Source organism: Polyodon spathula, chromosome 8, assembly GCF_017654505.1.
Source record: "Polyodon spathula isolate WHYD16114869_AA chromosome 8, ASM1765450v1, whole genome shotgun sequence".
NCBI classification, from domain to species: Eukaryota; Metazoa; Chordata; class Actinopteri; order Acipenseriformes; family Polyodontidae; genus Polyodon; species Polyodon spathula.
The window spans coordinates 26681045-26699607 of record NC_054541.1 but is presented as its reverse complement, the minus strand read 5'-3'; the positions used below and the strand labels follow the sequence as shown (position 1 = coordinate 26699607).

The 18563-nt window shown below is 39.0% G+C and overlaps 1 pseudogene; it reads right to left on the bottom strand.

Annotated features, from left to right (window-relative positions):
- Positions 1-1733: 1733 nt before the first annotated feature.
- Positions 1734-18563, bottom strand: part of LOC121319109 — a 47286-nt pseudogene continuing 30456 nt past the window's right edge.

Sequence of the window (18563 nt, the reverse complement as noted above, 5' to 3'; positions counted from 1 at the left end):
GTCTGAACACAGTGCACATTAAAACAAAGTAAATTAAATCTGTGATTTGTGAATAATACAAAGTTAGTAAACTGGATCAGCAGTCTAACTGAAACCTGGGGATCTTGTTAAGTTTAGTTAATGCTCCAAACAGGAGCTATTGTTTTGTGTTTGTTAAATGAAGCTGCACTCCCACTGGAAAAGGTACAGGTGCCACCCTATTTAAATCCATTTCTTCTTGTCTGAGTGCTTTATCTACCAAAGACAGTGGTAGGAACCCAGAACTGTGTTCAGTTATACTGTAAATAAATGTTGTAATTATTAAAACTTTTTTTTTTACATTGTTAAATGTGTAATTGTATTGCTTTTAGCAAACAATGTGAAATGCTAAATTCGAAAGCTCTTTTCTCAGTGTTACATTTGAAATGTGTATTGTTGTGTTCAGACTGTTGTGTTCTGATTCCACTGAAGAATCAACAGTTTCCTGAGGATTCGTTGCACAAACTATGGATTTATGCAATATATCGGCCTTAGACTCCTCTTCTCTTCAAAGCCACTTATAGTTAGAAGATCAGTAGAATGAATCAAAAGGGCAGTCACAGACATGTTTTAATATTAAAAAAATATATTAAATAAAGAGCCAACAGGGATGGGGGAGTGTGGGGAAACTTTTTTAAATTGGTTGTACTTTTTAATTTTTTTTATATATATAACGAATAAGCCATATAGATAAACGAAAACATAAGAACCCCCTATTCATACTTGTCACAGAAACCATCTGTTACGTTGGTTTGTACTCAGTCTCATTTATCACATCTAAATGAAATAATGAAACAAATACCCTGTTATGCCCTATACATTCTGGTATTTTAAATATGTAAAATATTTAATTAACAGTAGTGTGAACAGTAACTGTATCACAACAACCTCTCTCTAGTTGTGAGGCACATTGTATAATTATTTTGAACTAAACACAAATAGTCTTCCGTCTTCATTGATCTTCATTGTCTGGCATGGGGAGAAAGTTCACTGAAGAAATGGATGGGATGGTCTCATGTCTGCTTTATCTTCATTCCTTGTTGAGCTTTGCTCTCTTTACTATACAGCCTGTATAGTAAAAAGACAGCAAAGCGCAACAGTACTTTGAACAAATATAACTTGGAAGTCTTGAAAGCATCTCTGTTGCATAAACTAACTAATATTACATCCCAAACTACAGCTTTTGTTTTTCTCTAGCTTGTTACTAGCTGTCAGGCTAATTTAATGACTGACAGTTTTGCAGTTTGGTGATGAGGCAGTGACGCAAGACATCCACTAACTACTAAAAGAATAAGCACAGACACACTCTATTGTTGCTAAGCAATGTGTCACCAGTCAATTGCACTTTGATCAACAATTGGTTTTAAGTGTTTATTGATTAAGTGTTTGGGTTTCTGAAAAGTTAGACTCTAGTCAGTCAACTAAAGTTTTTTTTTTTTTTTTTTACCAAAAATGTAAAAAAAAAAGTAGTTTGTATGAAAGAAAACAGCATCATATTCCTCCTGTAGTTCCAGGTTCTAGGACTGAAGAAATCCTCTTCAGAAAAAAAAAATGACGGTCAATAAGACACATAGGCTTGTGGGGCTCTGAAGTTTACAGAAGATTATGTACATTACTTTTCAAATCTGCACAAATGTCCCTCCCTTTTTCTGATCATCAGTTGAAGCACTAGAAGATTTCATTAGCAGCTGCTCTGTCCTCGTTTACATGTTTCTTCATTCATTGTACCTGGACAGTTTCAATCTGGGCACAATGTTCATAGACTGAAGTTCTTGGAACAGCAGTTTACATGCATAAGGGATGCGCAGTGAAGATACGTGACAGGAAGCTTGCAGTAATGATACCTACAGGAAGAAGGGAAAATATATTAGTCAACAAGCTAAACTGCCTTACAAAATTCAAGAACAATTTCCTGTGTGCTTCTCCTACACATGACCACCATGATACACTAGTTACTATGCTTTTGGTATCCTGGTACAAGATGAGCAATAACCATACACTTACAAGTCATCGAGATAACCAAAACATTACCTTAAACAATAAGAACCGATCCTTATTTTGGAAGGGCATCTTTTTTAGTATGTTTTTTTGTGTTTTTTTGTTGTTTCCAGATCCAAAAAAAAGGAAATATAACACAAACCTCTGCCCTGTTCTTTAATAAATCTCCCCTTTCTATAAATCTTGCCTGCAACAACAATGAAAGATGATCCAATCCCCTCTCTAATTTTTTTGTTTGTTGGACCTGGGCACCTACCATCCTGAATATCCCAGTTAACCACACTGTCTGCACACGTCCACCTCAAACGCATCACTGGAAATCATCAGCCTCTCCAGTAACATCATGCTGGCTCCATAACCAATGAGACAGTCCCTCTCCATTTCATCCAAACGCAAACCACCGTCTCGCGATCTGCCCTCCGTGGGTTGCCTGTATGGAACAACAACAACAGAAAAATCTAAAGAAAACGTTCCCTGACATAAGAATATTAACCATTACAACATAGGTGTTTCACTTTAAGACACCTGAACTGAAAATTATACCAAAGGTTCTCGCTAGAGCAGGGTGGTGCTGCTGAGGCTCCGCCATGCAAACACAAAACAGCAGCATGCCCTACTTGCATTACCATTTTCTTCAAGATTACGACCATGAACGCCGGGACCCCAAAGTTAATGGTTAATATTCCTATTTCAGGAAACCAGGGTTATGATAATATCCTAACATTCCCTTTCAAGTTGGGAATATTAACAATTATAAAAATTGGCGAGTATACCCAAGTTGTTGCAAGGACGTGGCATACAACCCAATGCAAGTTAGTAACCGCTGAAAACATTAAGATGGACTCACCTCTAATGTTCTATCATGAGGGTGGACTTGGAAGCCGCCCTCAGTACTCTTGTGCCAAATCCTGGATTATGCGGGTCCACGACATTCAAATGGGAGGAAGCCCACACCTCTGCACTGCATATGTCCTGAATAGATGCACCGTGGAACAACGCCCATGAAGTCGTTTCACCCCTGGTGGAATGGCCAGTGAGTTTCTCAGTCGGGGGCAGATTGGCCAATTCATATACAGTCTGTACTGTGCCTGTTAACCATTTGTACAGATGTTGTTTTAGATAGAGCCTGTCCCTGGGACTTAGCAAAGCGTATGGAGCTGGTGCTTCTTGTCGATTGGAAAGGAGGGGTGGAAATGAGGATTTCCCCTCATCAAAAAGGTCCTGTAAAAATTGTATATAACTGCCATAGGGCATTTCGTGGGTTTGAACCCATGAGCCAAACACCACGTCTGGAACACAATCCCCAATTGTAACCATATTGGGGACGACTACAGCAGGAGTGGGGAACCCATGTTCCTGGAGGGCCGCTCCTGATTTTTGTTCCAACTGTGCCCTAAATACCTAATTAGACCAATAATTCCCCACCCCTGGACTTGAGGCTGCCATAGCATTTTTTATGTTAACAATCACCCTGTTTGAAACCCCAGACAGCTCAAATGCAGCTGTTCAGGGACCAAACCCGGAGCTGCAGGCTCGGTGGGTTGGGGTGCCATAGAATGCCCCTCGCCTGGCTGTGCAGGTCGTGTCGCATCAGCAGTTTCCACGGCTGGCCACTTAGGAGTTGCATCAGAGAAGAGAACCAGACTCTCCTCAGCCAGAACGTGGCTATTAGGAGCACCCTGGCCTTGTCTGACCTTCTCCAAGCACAGCGGGAGCAGCGCAAGTGGTGGAAACACGTACAGCAGATGTGCTGGCCACAAGTTTGCCAGTGCATCTATCCCAAGTGGTCACCCTTCTCCGTTTATGGAGAACCATAGAGGACTCCCGAGAGGCAAACAGGTCAACCTCTGCCCTCTCAAATATCTCCCACAGGAAGCTGACTACCTCGGGATGGAACTCCCCTCAAGAGGAGGTCTTCAGCCCGGCAGATGGACTGCACGGAGTGAAACAAGGTTCACTTCTGGCCACAACAGAAGCTTGTGGGCCACATGGTGGAGACTGGGTGACCGCAAACCACCCTGTTGGTTTATGTAGCACACCACAACTTTGTTGTCCGTACAGACGAGCATGTGTCTCCCTTGAACCCGCTTCAAAAATTCCTGCAATGACGGGTCACAAGAGGTTGCCACACACCTTGCACTCCCCGGCCCTCTCACACTCCACCCCAACGTGAATTTGACGCGTCTGTGGTGATGACCACTCTCCTAGGCATAGAAAAGTTAGCTGTTTCCATCAGGAGAACACCTGTAGACGGTGATTTGACACTGTTACCAGCTTGTGAGCCTGTTGGCAAACTGTGCGGTTGAACCAGAGCTGCAGACAGCACATATGTAGAAGACCCAGTGGTAGGGTATTCAATGCTGCTGCCATCAAACTCAGAAGCCTCTGGAAAACCACTACTTGGAAGTGCTCTTCCAAGTTGAAACAACTCTAGGCTGACAGTTACTCTCCCCACTGTCTTCTGACAGGGTGGCCAACATGAGCTCCGAGTCCCAGAACTGATACATTATGCCCTGAAAAGTAAACCTCAGGTATTTTGTGTGTGCTGGTCTTACTGGAAGGAAATAGGCATCCTTTAGGTCCACCAAGGTGAATCAATCACCTGGCCTGATGGACTGCAACAGCTGTTGTGTAGTCAGCATCTTGAAATATCTCCAACTCAGCTGCAGGTTCACCTGTCAGATTGAGAATCAGTCTGAGGCCGCCATCCCGTTTTAGCACTAGAAAATACTGGAGTAAACCCCCCAGTTCTTGTTGGGGTGGTCTACTATGTAAATGGCCCACTTTTGCAGCAGAGCTGCTACCTCCTGAGCCACCTGTGGGTAAGATCCAGCTTGTCTGCACCAGAAACCCTGTAAAGTGCATCCATTAAAACGGGAAACTGCCACGGCCATAGCCAGGTGTTCCCTGGTGGACTGTAACTCATACAGGAAGATTGGGTGCACCGGAGTAGCTGCAGGGACAACTGTCAGCTGCTCATCATAAACAGAGTGCCTTTCAGTCTGTGCTACAGGCCAGGGCACCTGTAACACCGCAGTCACCAGCATGTCATCTATCTCATCAGTCACTGTCTGCAAAGGTGCAGATGGAGTGGTCAGTGACACTATTGGCAGTGACAGTGCAGCGGAGCAGTCTCTATTGGCTTGAAACCGCCTCCCAGATCTTGCCAATTTGTTCCCTGCCTGCCGAACATGACCGGTGGGCTTTCTTTATCCTCCGCTTTGGAGGTTAATGCCATGTATGCAATAGTGTGTAAGGTGTGTGCACAAAGTGCACTGGTACTGTATATTTGGTACCTGAGCGCAGCACTTGGCCCTCGGTACCGACACTTGCCAGTGGCGACACTCAACACTCAGCACTGATGCATGCACTCGACAGAGCACACTTGGAACCGAAGTTCGGCACAGACACATTTACTCAGTGCCGACGTTCAGGACATATGCAGTATTCACAGTATGCTCGGCACCGCCTCTCTGTGCCAACTCGATGCACTCGAACTCATAAGCGAGACCGGGGAGGATAAATCGCAGTTACTGCAAGTGGCACGTTAGCAGGAATGCCCACCTGCAAGTCAGCCACTGGCTAAACTGTTTAGTCAGTGCGAACCCAAGACCAGAAGTCACCTGCACCAAAACAGTAACTTCGGTCCATAAGGAATCGGGGGCGACGAGTCACAGTTACTGTATGTGGTGAATCAACAGGAATGCCCACCTACGAGTCAGCTACTAAATTCACGCATGAAAACAGAAAAAGCCTGCTTAAAAAAGCCTTTGTAATAGCACTGCAGAAGCAGTACTAAAACAGCACGATTATATTTACATAATTATCTTGTTTTTTTTTTTATATACTCCAACTTGAGCGAGTCAGTCTAACGTACTAGGATCTCGGGAAGGAACAGCTAATCGAGCAGCAGGCTTCCCACGGCACAAGGCCACGGTGGAACTTGACCAGCACAGACTAAAAACAACAGAAAAACAGCTAGAAATAATATTTTACTTCAGCGATTCTGAAATATAAATATACAGCACTTAAAAGCAAGCTAACAAGTGCTAACAATAGGTATATGGAGAAGAAAAGATACACTTATCTGTCTCAGGTGTAATCAGCATGACTGAAAAAAAATGGCAGTGCTTGTAGAGCAGAATCTTTGGTACAGAGTTTTCAGTTCGGGTGTCAAATGGAAACATCCGTTTTGTAATGGTTAATATTACCTACTTGAAAGGGAACCAACTTCGGTCATCAGGTCATATTCAATGTTTTTCCTCCCACTAAATTGGACCATCCCTAAAATACTTGGTATTCATCTCAGGCAAAACAGCATGACTCCTTTGTAAATCTTACCTGGTGAGGACTGCTCTGGGTCCCCGTGCTCTGGCATGCATCTTGTCCAGCACTATGTGTTTCAGCTTTTGGTAGTAAACGGGGCCAAAGTAGATGTATGCTTCCAACGGTTCTCTTAAATAAACTGTTAAAGGGATGATTAGATTTGTGCAAAGTTTATATTTGTTAATATTATATATATATATCATATACACATGTATTGCACAACACAAAGCAAATTAAATATCTACTTGCTGATGCGGTTTTTATTTTAGCCAACAAGGTGTTCACGAGTGGCAGCAATGCACTAGCAATCACAGAACAGTGACCTCAGCTCCCTAGCAACAAGCCTCCTACGTTGGGGATGGATTCTTTCAATGCAGCGGGTTTGTGCGTTTGAGAAAGGAGAGGAAGACTCATGAAACTAATTGGAGACAGAAGTTGATGAGAAGCAATTACTCTCTGTTATATGAATTAAAACGGTGTGCTGCTTTCTATATGAAAAATGAGAAAAAGCAGGTTGCGTAGAGGATTTATACTGGACCCTGACGCACTCGATAAAGCAAGGGAGCGGTTGTACAGTATTTGTTAGCCAATTTGTTTTTCTATGGGTCTCTTGCGGCCATCAATATATAGCAGATTTATAATGGACGGGTGGTGTATACAGCAAGGAGTGTGCATTCATACAAAGTCAGGGTTTGAATTTGGTATTTGTGAAAATGGGTATCATGCACAGAGTGTGGGTTCATTTAATCTGTTTACCAGTACTTAATTATATATAGATAGATATAGACCAGGCTTAGCTGCATGGCTCAACAGACCATACTGGAAATAAGTATTTTTTTTTAAGCTTCTAATCTTTTGCATAAAGAGACACTTAAATCATACTACATTATTTACAATGAGAAAAAAAAAAACAAAACAAACAAAAACAAAACTTAGCTAAAAACTTCTGGTCCAATAGTGTTTTTTTTTTTTTTCTTTTTTTAAAAAGCAAAAAAATTAAAAAAAAAAAAAAAAAAAAAAAAAAAGGTTCCCATAGCAGTCAGCCACTGTGTTGTTTGTTTTGTGTGAAAGTGAATGATAAAAGAGCCATGAAATCGGCAGAGAAAAGCAGAACAAGAGAGAGGACCCGGAGCTCTCCATCACAGCCAGCTCTCCCCTCTGCTGACTTGGAGAACAATGGAATCCACACACCCAATTGCAGATCTAACACAGCTGTACATTCGATTAGATAGAGGGGAAACTAGTGACACAAGCAAATAATTAACTTATTCTGGTCTGCTGAGTGTGCTTATGAGACAAGTCATAGCTGAGAGAATGTAATAAAATTCACACAAAAAACCTGCCAAATTAGCTTAACATTAAAGTGACAGACATGCAGCTGGATATGTCAAAGAGTTCGTTGCATGTTGGACGATAGTCACAGACAGAGCACTGAAAATGGTAATGGGAGTTTCTTATTTTATTTTAGTGGTTCCTGCCACTAAAAATGGCTAAGGCCATTACAGCTTAAATTTGGTCATACACAAAAACCTCATTCATACTCAAAATCAATTTAAAACACTTAGTTGATTATGAGGTACAAATTGTAGTGCTAAATAGGAGCATGGTATACATTGACTTACCTGGCATATAAGACACACAATTATGACAGGATAAAACTATAATTATATAAAAATGTCCATAAAACAACAAGTTAACATTTTACACTGAGGGCACTAGCCCAAAAGTTTGCCATGATGACATCACAAACAAAACAAACATTAGTCTACTTAATTTAGTCAATCATATAATTAATCATCGCATATATCCTTAACAAGTAGCTTTTAAAACTATTCCGCCAATTTGTTTGGGGCACCGCCTAGTTGCTGAATAGGTGCCATCATGTAAAAGGTGTGATGGTCACGTGGGTAGTCTAGCTTCCAGGGCTTCTAGAAGGTGTTCATATCAGGTTGCATAAAAAATAGAACAGTTTTTCTAGACTTTGACCATTAACCTTTCCTCAGTGTTTATAAGCTAATCGAAAAAACATAATATAAAGCATTACCCGGTCTTGCTAAGAACAATGGGATTCATTTTCCATAACTATTACAACACTCAACAGTGCTGCATTTAAATATACTGAAACATAATAAACTCTATGACAAACATTTTGACTACAAGTCTCTCATGAAGACTTGTACTGACAAAAATCAGTAATTTAATTAAGTTTATTTTAGCATTACTAAATTGGGACATTCCTGGTTTTACTGAGAAAGGCATTTGCCCACTTAAGACATAAAGGGTCCCTATTCATAAAAGTACTTGCCGACTGCCGTAATAAAACGAAAATAGTTTAAAACGAACTAGGGCTGCAACGAGGTGTACATTTTAACCTTCGAAGGTTGGAACACATTAACGAAGGAAGGTTCGAACCTTCGATGATACACATTTGAATAATTTACTGGTGATGTCACCACAACTACTTGTTTATATTTGATTGAAAATACAATTATTTTACAAGTCATATAAAATGGAATACAGTATTCACATGTAGTTTAAAAATACGTTATATAGAAAGGTAATCATGTTTTTAATTTAAATAAAAGTAAACATTGTTTATTTACACGTAATTGAAGATGTTTGATATATACTGTAAGCTTGCACTGCACTACTGCAGCGCACTTAGGCAAAACAGGGGGAGTTTACTTTTAAGCGGACTTAGGCTTTATTTAACAGTCACCGTTCCAAGCAAGTTAACAGTCACATTTTACTACTACTAAAAATACTAATACTAATACTAATAATAATAACTTACACTTGTCAAGTGACCCCGGAGATTGGTTATGCCTCTAATACAAGTCGCTTGCACGGCTTGCATTCAACATTTTTTTTTTGGTCGTCTGGGCATTTAACAAGAAAATCATATACAGCAGAGGGGTTTCAAGTCATTTCTTTCAATACAGCTTATGTTATTGCTTTGCTGTTGAGATGGAGAATGAAGAAACTAAAGGTTTATTTCTGAATTTTCTGAATAACACGAGCTGGGGGTGGGGGGGGGGGGGTGGGGTGGGGGGGGGGGGGGGGGGGGGGGGGACATGGAAGGTGCTCAGTTTTCGAAATTAAAATCTTTGTGTTCTTGTATATTTTGTATGTTTCAAACAATATTCAACCATAACACTTCTCTTAAACTGTCTTGTACACTAGATATTCAGTACATATTTTACTGAAGCATTACAACCGCTATAGGTACAGCCCTAGTGTTTTGATCTATACATGGCAGCGGTGCCATATAGAGTTGCTACGTATAACGATTTGGTAGCGGATATTAATACAACAACTTTAGTTTACGTAATTGCATTATACAAATCAAAAGATTTAATTTTGCATGCGAGTGATGTTTAAATGTGTGATTTATAGTATTCATATATTGTCAAACATCTTAATCCTCAGTTAAAATCAAATTGTTACCCTAAACATTTATCTTAAGCATACAAGTCACTATGAGATTACCATTTTTCTTTTCAGTCCCTCAGGGCGACAATACTGTATTACAATAGATGCTTTTCAAAGTTTAGATGTTCCCAGAGAGTTTAGCACCAGACGAATTGATATCCTGCATGTATGGTAAAGTGAGGGTGCTGTTCTGTATTTCTTTTGTTTAAACCATGTGCTGCCTAAATACATTGTGCATAAACTACACACAATTGCTCCACAAATCTATGTATGTGTATAAAATGTGCCTGCCTATTCACTATACATTTCTTTCATGGACTTTCTTTTTTTCAGAACAACTATCAAAAGTGCCAACGTTTAGCTAAGTTAGTGACTAATCTATGGTGTCAGTTAGCTTTCTGATTAAAACATCACTTTTGGGAGGCATTGAAAGACAACAGGGGTTGTACACCACTTTCCCATGGGCTGTAGAATACTAGGATGTATTAAATTTGCATAGTCTGGAGCACACAAAAGAACGGATTAATTGAAAAACAGCCCTAGAATGTTTGTGAGAGGGGCTTTTGTAAAACAATCAGCAGAGGAACTTGACTAAACACACAATCCATAAGCGCTTCTAAGAAGGCATGGTTTTAGGGTTGCATAAAAATGCTAACCAGCCTACATTTAAATATCTAATCAGGGTCAGTGGTTCAAGTTTGAGTTTTTATACCTTCTCAGTCAGCATCTATTCACATTGGGATTAAACATTTACTTGTAAGAGGAATTGGTCTGTGGTAAGCCTGCATGCAATCTTAAAACACATCCACAGTAAAACAATACTTTATTGACTATGTACACAGTATGTGGAATTGCACCTCTGAGCCAAACAATTTGTAAGCAAAAAGTACATTCATAAATAAAATAATAAAAAAAATACCCATAGTGCTTTTAAACTGAAACTTGGCCTGGGGAATCATAAAATGCAATTGCATACCAAAAAAATGAAGTTCAAAGAATTTGGTCTTAATCAATCCAAAAAAGCTTCATGATCACAACAAGGCGTTCTGTGTAGAAATGCATACTACTACAACAGTATATCTGAAACACAGTTCATTTTGAAACGGCTGATGTTTTTCAGTTGTTTGACGTCTCGGGTGAAATCATTTCATTTCAGGCGGATAGTTGGCTTGTGCTGCAGTCACATACTAACTTGCATCTTCCGGTATTTGTTTAATCACAAAATTACTTCACGTTACCTTTCTGGCCGTGACAACTGCTGAATTTATCCCCAGTTTCTGGCCGTCTGGTTTGCCTTAGCAAGATTTTAATCAAGAAGGCATCTTCTGCATTTGAGGACATCACCTTTTCAATATACGAGTCTGTTGATCCCTTGTATCTGGAAAAAGGAAAAACTAAACAGAAGTTGCTAAAACATATAGCGACTCTGCAAAGATGGTCTTTTTAAATGTTTAAAAAAGGGTACTACATAAGGCCTTCATTTGACTTACGTGATGGGCACATCTCTGAACTGTGGCTGCTGGGGCTGGGCACTACCTTCCAGAGGGGTCTGGGCAACAGTGGGCATAGACTTATTAACCAGGACCTGCTTATTCTCCACCTTCTCACCTGTGTGCAACAAGGAAAATCAATTGACACTTTTTACTGGATGGGTATATTTAGATAAACTCTCTACGACACTTTCAAATGAGACTTTACATGGAGAATCTACACAAACTACTCCACATTGACAAAGCAAAAAAAAAAAAAAAAAAATCATATATAATATAAATAAGTAAGATTTACAGAAAAAAACAGATTAATCTCAGTTGCATAAATATTCAACCCCTTTGCTACTGCAGCCCTAAATCAGCTCAGGTGCAAATGATTTGTTTGAAAAGTTGCAAAATTAGTGAAATGGTTTCAGCCTGTGCGTACTCAAAGTGGTTTAACTTGTAGATAATTTCCCACAGGTATATAAAGAATTTCAAGCTGCAACTCACATAGTGATCCAACAAAGCAACCATGAAGACCGAGGAGCTTTTGAAACAAGTCAGGGATAAAGTGGTAGAGAGAAGGGTACAAGAACATTTCAAAGGCGCTGATTCCCTCTCAGCACAGTGAAGCCCATCATTAAGAAGTGGAAGATGCATCATACCACCCAGACGCTAACCAGATCAGGTCGTCCTCCCAAACTGAGCAGCCGGGCAAGCAGGAAACTGGTTTGTGATGTCACTCTGAAGCCAGCAATGACCTTGAGAGATCTGTAAAGTTCTGTGTCTGAGCTGGGAGTCAGTGTTCACACATCAACAATAAGCCAGTCCCTACACAAAGCTGGCCTGTATGGACAGGTGGCAAAAAAGAAGCCATTACTCAAAAAGCCTAACCTTAAAGCATGTATGGAGTTTACGAAAAAGCATGTAGATGATACTGCAGACATGTGGAAATAGGTTTTGTGGCCAGACGAGACAAAAATTGAACTTTTCGGTCTAAATTCTAAGTGTTACGTCTGGCGCAAGCCCAACACTGCACATAACCCAGTCAACACCATCCCAACTGTCTAGCATAGTCTAGTTATGGAGATGCTTCTCTTCAGCAGGGACTGGGATGCTTGTCAGGATAGAGGGGAGAATGGATGGTGCAAAGTACAGGTGAATCCTTGAGGAAAACCTGTTTGAGTCAACCAAGACTCTGAAACTTGGGAGGAAATTTACATTTCAGCAGGACAATGACCTGAAGTACAAAGCCAAAGCCACACTGGAGTGGTTGAACAAGAAAATAATTAATGTTCTTGAGTGGCCCAGTCAAAGTCCTAAAATTGAAAATTTATGGCCAACTTGAAGATTGCAGTCCATCAACGATACCCAACAGAAATTTCAGAGCTGGATCAATTTCACCATCCTACTGCGCAGAGCTAGTAGAGACCTATCCAAATAGACTTCACAGCAGTAATTGCTGCAAAAGGTGCTTCTACCAAGTACTGACTTAAGGGGCTGAATACTTATGCAACCAGTAAATTTCATTTTGTATATTTTCTTTGCTGACATTTAACCTCCTCCTCATATAACAGTGTTTAGTTTAACCACTAAAGCTTTGAATAAAAAATGTTTGTTTGAAAAACTGTGCACACATTATTTGTAATTCAACAAAATGTGACATTAGTGGTAGGGGGTGAACACTTCTGCAAACCACTGTATATTAAAAAATGAATGACAGACTAACAACCTTCATACACCCTAGGTATGTTTTTAGAGAAACAAGTGGTTCTCTGGATACATAAAAATGAACGCCATGCAGACAAACTGTCGGACAGACAGACAAACACAGTACATATATGATACACCCGGTAAACACCAATATGTTTAAGAAGGTCAATATAATGCATTCAGGAGATAATTACAGCAACAAAAGAAATAAATTCATGGTAACAACCCCCCACCAGGTTGTTACGATTAAATGTTTTTTTTTTTTTTTTTAACGTAGCTTTGACACTCGTCCGGAGAGCAGATTCCATCTGCATCAAGGATCCTATGACACCAGATTGATTTACTTGTAGCTGCATCCAACATTGGGCCCATTGCCTTATCAAAGGTCTGGTTGGTGTACCGTTTAAGAACACATTTGGCATTCCTGTACACAAGGCATCTTCCAAAACCTAGAATTAAAAATAGAAACCTCTGTTCACAGTAATGAAAGCAAATATGTTTTAAAAATGTTCCTTTGAGTTTTAAAGTTACAAATGTCCAGACTGTTGTATTACACTTTCAGTTTAGTTTACATACATGAGTAGCACCAGAGGTAAGAGAGGAGTTTAACAATTTTGACTTTTACCTACATGATTATTTTGGTGCAGATTGAAAGCCAAAGTACATTATTTTCTCTCAGACCCATGCCTATCGAATTCGACTACTTGCAATGGTAGCCAGTGTCACTATGTTGTGCTTTTGTCATGTTAGCTCCTCTCCAATGACTGCTAAGTTCATACTGCCAAAGCCATTTAGGTTTTGACCGAAGAGGTGAAACACTAATTCATTAACCAACTGTGGTACATACCTCCTCTACCCCCACCCCGCCCTTCTTCAGCTAGTGGAACAGTGCCACAGACAAGTGTTATGTTAAAAAAAAAACATGAAGTAATGTACCTCTATCCAAAGAGGCCTTATTCAGAACAAGTACGTATTCAATATCATAGCCGCTGTAACTCATCACTGCCACAATAGCATTCTGTTCTGCTGGAAGCTCAATGGTTCTTGTCTTAACCATGGGTTTTTGTGGAACATGAGGGTGTCAATTCGGTTTCTCTGGTTATAGGCAATTGTGCCTGTGTGGTGGGTGGGTGGCGGGGATTTCAAGACACTAACTGGAGCACCATGACCTACTATCAGTGGAATAACTCCTTGTGACAAAAGTTCATGTAAAATATTATCAAATTTAGGCAAGCAGGATTCTGTCATATAACGGTGGATTTTACAGTATTTAAACAAATAACTGATTTATTTTACACCAACATATTTTTCAAAAAGCACCTTTCTAAATGACACCACTAAATGTATATCACTAAAAGCACCACTAAATGTATATTGGGGATTAACTGCCGTTTTTTAAACTCGTCAGTGCCTCTCCTCCCATGTCAGTAAGAACCCTAGGGGGAGTAACAAAGGAAACAGATGCACTCCAATTTGGGATCGAAAGTTAGGGAAAGTTAACTAGTGTTCTTAGAGACAAAGAAATGGTAACAAGACAAATGTATCCCACATTGTTCCTTCATTTGTTAAATCATGTGCAGAAAGTGGTAAAACATTCCCTGCAGCTGCCAAAGGTCCCTTAAGGGAACTATCAATAGTATGGACAGTGCCAAATATTCAACTTTATCTTAATTAAGATTTCCCCAAAAAATTTGAACAGATACTTTTTTGTGAAAACAGAGTGCACATTTAAACTTAACACTTCATTTAAACTAGATTTTATTTTTTTGCAATGTTTCCAAAAAGTGAGAATGTGCAAAAAAAAAAAAAAAAAAAAAAAAAAAAAAAAAAAAAAAAAAAAACCTTTCCTCTAAGGTTGCCTCCCAATCCCCAGCCCCACCCCCACCCCCACCCCCACCCCAAACTCCTATACTTAATGTAACCCAAGGACTCCTATGAAATTACATTTGTCTGCTGTTCTTACATGACAAGCAGTTTACAAAAATACTGCCTTGGTAATGGCCACACAGCATGATTTGCACATGTATAGTAAGCCAACACAAAAACAGGCAATGGAAATCGGGACAAATATAGTCCCAGTCTCTCAAGGTTGTAGGAATGGGGGCGATACCCTCTTGTAATGTCAGGAGTGATGTTGGGAGTTTCGTTTCCAGGGAACTCGCTGTGCAAGCTCAGGAGTATAAGCAGCTGAATACACTGACCTCTGAAAACACAGACAATGAATTGCTAATGACACTCAAAAAAAGAAACACAAAAAGGCCTTTACATACAAACCTACAAAAGAACCCAGCACAGTTATTGGGCTGAAGCTTAGTCTGTACAAACTGATCCTGCTTTTGCTCTGTGTGTGTGGCAACAAACTTAGCACCATGAATATGGTAAATACCGATTTAAAGACTTAGCACAAAAAAGGAGCATTGTTCAAGACATTGGTCTTCAAAATAGATTATCATAATCAGTTCCCTTGCATATGCATTTATTATTTATAATTCTAAAACATTACAGATGTGTAGTTTTTCCTTGTTATTTCTGTTCCTTTGTATAGTCTGCAGACTGTTTTCTGTCAAAATATTTAGATTAAATGTTGAGAATTAAAATAAATTAGATTAAGAAATGGTTTACAGCAACTCCTGTTTTCTCTTAATTGCAATTAATCTTTTGCTAAACTGTCGTTATTCTATAATCAATACATTTGAATATCATTCTGTCCCATCGCTTTGTTATGACAAAGAAGAAAAACCTTTATTCAAATTATACTTCTCATTTGAAGCCACGCATTCATTTTATAACGTCCTTTATTGGAGGACCTATAATGATTCTTCCTTTGTGATCTTTGGATCTTACAGTTTAAGATCAGCTTTTTAAAGCATTTAAATGAGTCTTACTGTATTGTAGTTACAGAACAAAATCAAACCAAGAGTGACACAGTAAAATCAGTGGAAGACAAATTATGCCCTACAAGATATTTTCTATAACTTAGTTCTACTGTAAAAAAACGACTCTACTAATAACAAGTACTATTCTTTCTAGAGACACAAAATATGCAGTAGCAAACTGCAATTAACAGTATTTTAGAAGGCATGGATTTTTAAGTATTTTACCCATAGCATGTTTCCTCATAGCACATTGATATGTGTTTCTTGGGGACTGGTTGTGATGAGGGTATGGAATAAGCCCGGCACAAACACCAAGCAGTGTCAATGGCTCGATCTCCAAGTGAGTCGTATATCTGAGAAAATAGGAAGGTCAATTAAAATAAACTTTCAAAACAGAGTCAAATAGCTATATTTTGGGTAATGGCATACAATAAATAAAACTGAACGAATATGTGAATAGGTAGTCTTTATGTTAAATACTCACTTGGTAATCATGTGTTCATACAGTGCTATGCTGCAATAATTCTCTTCATTGACATCCAGATATTCAACCAAGCTCTCATGAAGAAAATCTTCAAAATTCCTGAAGAAAAAAAAAAAACAACACTGAGCGATGCTCTTTATACATTTGGAAATTCTTACTACTAATAATGAGTGCGTGCCCATAGCAGCACAGGTTCATACAATGAACACATTCTGTACCTCTCATTACAATACCTTATTAACATTGTTATAAAGTATCTCTCATCTCACCTGTAGCCCTGCGTGCGTTCTTCAATGTGTTTCTTTGTAACTGCAGGGTTTCCTTTCTTTACAATTATGGAAGGCCTGAAAATACAAAACATGATGTTTTATGTGACAATAGTGCTACACAACAGATTTCTCAGCAATTAACACGTAAACATCTAAAGCATTGTACATATAGCAGATGATAAATACACTTAATGACTTATTGGCACTAAAGCAAATCAAGGGTGTGGAGAGGCCTGACAATTAGGATTCTCTACGTGTTACTGAGCTTCACTGTCATACAAAGTTTGGGGTAGGGGGTGTGGTTCTTGACTGAAGAGCAAATGTTTAATGTTGGAATTAATACTCTTGCTAACAAAATAGTACATCATTAAAATTATAATTTGATCTTATTATACGACAGGATAGAATCAGCCAAAAGCTGTTACCGGAACGAATGAGACAGAGAGGCTAGAAACTGCAGTCTACTGGCATTATTAAAATTGAAGGTTGCATTTGGCGACCTGATTTGAACCACCCTGATCCCACGCTAGATATACCCACACTGCGTGGTGTGTGTATGTATGTGTGTGTATATATATATATATATATATATCATATATATATATATAATATATATATATATATATATATATATATATATATATATATATTGTATATAGATATTGCTTAAGCTAGTATGTGATATTCTGCAACTTTCGATAAGTATTCATGTCTCAGCTGGGCTGATAAAGGAATCGCTCCACCATTTGCTACATTCAGTCTGAAGAATATAAGTAACTTTTGGTTGTCCAATTTTCAAGATGGATATTTGCGCAAACACCTCTGTCAAGTCACAATTTAATGTGTTTCATGCTTCATGGTTTCCAGTGGACTTCTGAAACATGGAAGTTGCTGTTTTTTGTTTCTTTGCAAATAAGCATTCACAGTACTGTTCTGGATTTCCTCCTTTCTCTTTCGGTGAATACTTGAAGCTAAATGCCTGTCAACAGATGATTTTCAGTAGTGTTCTACAGTAATGTTGCAGGACATACAGAACAAGCGCTTACCTCCATCGCTGTGTAAAACTCTTGCTGGATACTGCATTATGTGGATCTGCAGCAGACACATTTTTAGCCTTTTTAGAGACATCCATTTTCTTGTTTACAGTGTGTAGTATTTTAATTTCCCGTCTAGATTCCATATAGTCGCATGACAATCCCTGCACAGCACTATGTGCATGCCGACTAGTACACGAAGGCACATAACAGCAGAGCTGTACAGTTTAGTTATTGTGATTTTTTTTGTATGACATACAAATAATGATTATGAAATCATTTATTTGTATTTCTTAAGAATATTGGAAAAAAATAAATCCTGGTATTGGGCTAATTCCATGATTTCCACGTAGTTCGTGAAATCGCGATTTACACAGGGCCTTAATACCTTAGGGTATCTTTACAGCCCTAGTCTGGAGCAGTCGCTTTATAAAACAACGTGCATGGGCTGTGCCAGAGTTCCCCTGTATAAATATCTTAAAGATATCTCTGATTTGATAATCCCTAAAGGCTCCACATACTGCATCACACTTGAGATGGATTACATTAATCAAATATGCTTTTATACTTTTATATTTTATATTTGAATATGCTCATACATTTTAATATGCTTATAAAACAAATATGTCCAATTACCCCCGCAGGTAAGAACATGTCAAACACAACACTACAGTGGTGCAGTTCTCTTAACTGCAGTCAGACCTGGTGGCCTACAACAAAGGTACCAGAATGAGAATGGAGCCGTTTATATTAAAAATCTGTATACGAAATACCTGTAAATCCTGCTAAGGCGAAGAATCAAAAGATTGCCATTGTTAAGTAAGTCTACTCCACATTTAGGGGGGTTAAGTCACAAAAACACCCATTATTAGGGAAAACTCCCTTATTCTACCTGGATTAATCACTTCAAAAGCAACGCTAACCTCAAAGTGTGACACTCT